Source organism: Rhopalosiphum maidis, chromosome 3 (genome assembly GCF_003676215.2).
Source record: "Rhopalosiphum maidis isolate BTI-1 chromosome 3, ASM367621v3, whole genome shotgun sequence".
In the NCBI taxonomy this organism is placed as follows: Eukaryota; Metazoa; Arthropoda; class Insecta; order Hemiptera; family Aphididae; genus Rhopalosiphum; species Rhopalosiphum maidis.
In genome coordinates this window covers 15,414,402-15,416,356 of record NC_040879.1, presented here as the reverse complement: position 1 = coordinate 15,416,356, position 1,955 = coordinate 15,414,402, and the positions used below count along the sequence as shown (strand labels likewise).

The window sequence follows — 1,955 nt, the reverse complement described above, 5'->3', positions numbered from 1 at the left end:
TTTTAATACGTTTTTTTAGAAAAAAGAAGAAACTATATTATTTTTGCATGTACAAGAAAAATTAACCTATTTGATTTCTATGTTGTGCAATCGCCGATTTAGATTCTAAACATAAGTTTAGATACATTATAATATATTTTGGTTACTGAAAATTATTAAAATATGAGTAGGTATTTTATTACAGATTCATACAATTCAATATTAAAAAATCGATACCTACTCAAATATAAAGGTTATCTGCAAAATTGTTTTAAATTGTAAACGGGATTACAATTTATACTGTTTTATAAAAATACATTTAGAAACTGGGGATTTAGAATGTTCACAGAGTGAGATTTCCTAACTTGTTTTTAATTTATTATTTAATACCATTATTTTTTAATATTTTAATTAAATGTATTTTCAATATATAAACTATACACATCTATTGCTGCTGGCTTCTAATATTGACAATTTAATAAAATATATATGTTATTGAAATACATAATAATAATAATAATAATAATAATATTCTTTTCGGTCGCACAGTTTATTATAACAGTTTTATTATTACAAAGAGTGCGTCGAATGACATATTCTGTTCTTGTTTTTTGTATCACTGAGTAGTGCTGTAGTATCCGTCCGACAGCAATACCCTATCCTCCAAATTTGTCAAAAACCGTTCTGACTGCATAGAACAATCAGTATTATTATTATTTATTCATATTATTGTTTTGCTTTTAATTTGTTAAGTGGTGATCGCGTTCGAATAATCGATCATACCTTGAGCTCAAAGATCAATCCGTTTTCCATTCATCATCAGTTCAGTTTGCAAACAGTCAACGAATTTTACACTATGGCATACAAACTGGTATCCGCTGTAATCCAGCAGAGATGTTTCCACTCATCTCCAGTCGTATTTGGTGCATGCAAAGTAGCTATGAGCAAGTTTGACACCAATCCCCTGCCATACGAAACCCTAGAGAGCGTATCAAAATTGTTGCCGATAGATTAGGAAAGCCATTGTCTTTGGCAGAAAAAGTGTTTTATTCTCATTTGAATGATCCTGTTAATCAAGATATCGAGCGTGGCATATCTTACTAAAAATTAAGGCCTGATCGTGTGGCAATGCAAGATGCTACTGCTCAAATGGCTATGTTGCAATTTATATCATCAGGTTTGCCAAAGGTTGCTGTTCCTTCCACGATTCACTGTCATCATTTAATTGAAGTTCAAGTAGGTGGAGTTGAGGACTTTAAAAGGGCTAAAGAAATTAATGAAGAAGTTTACAACTATTTGAAAACCGCTTGAGCAAAATATGGAGTTTGATTTTGGCATTCAGGATCTGGAATTATTCATCAAATTATTCTGGAAAACAATGCTTTTCTTGGGTTATTGATGATTGGTACTGACTCCCATACACCAAATGGCGGTGGAATGGTGGCTTGTGTATTGGAGTTGGCGGTGCAGACACTGTTGATGTAATGGTTGATATTCGTTAGGAACAAAAATGTCCTAAAGTTATTGGTGTTTATCTAACAGAAAATATGATTGGTTGGACTACATTAAACGATGTATTCCTTAAAGTTTCAGATATTTTGACTATACTAATAATAATAAGCGACTCACCCTTATATCCGTGAATAGTGAATCTTATAAACGATGTCCACAGATTATCACAGCACGTAATAAAGATAAGACGGCGCTTTGTGTAGGCAATTTACGAACATGATGTATTTTATTTTATAGCTACAATATTCGTTTTATATAATAAGATTTTTGTGTTTTTTTATGTGTTAATGTACTTTTTTTGTAAATATATATAATTATATACCATTTCAAACGTTTTCGATTAATTATTATGTTAATTACAGCGCATCTCCTTAAAAAATATATGATTCAAAAAGATGATGAATCAATCCAATAGTTTTAAAACTTTTGCTATGCAACTTTTAAGTTTAAGTTAGGTAAAAAAA

General features: G+C 30.4%; 1 pseudogene; it reads left to right on the top strand.

Annotated features, from left to right (window-relative positions):
* The first annotated feature begins 835 nt into the window (after window positions 1–835).
* On the top strand, window positions 836–1,622 carry LOC113560132 (annotated as a pseudogene).
* The last annotated feature ends 333 nt before the right edge of the window (window positions 1,623–1,955 follow it).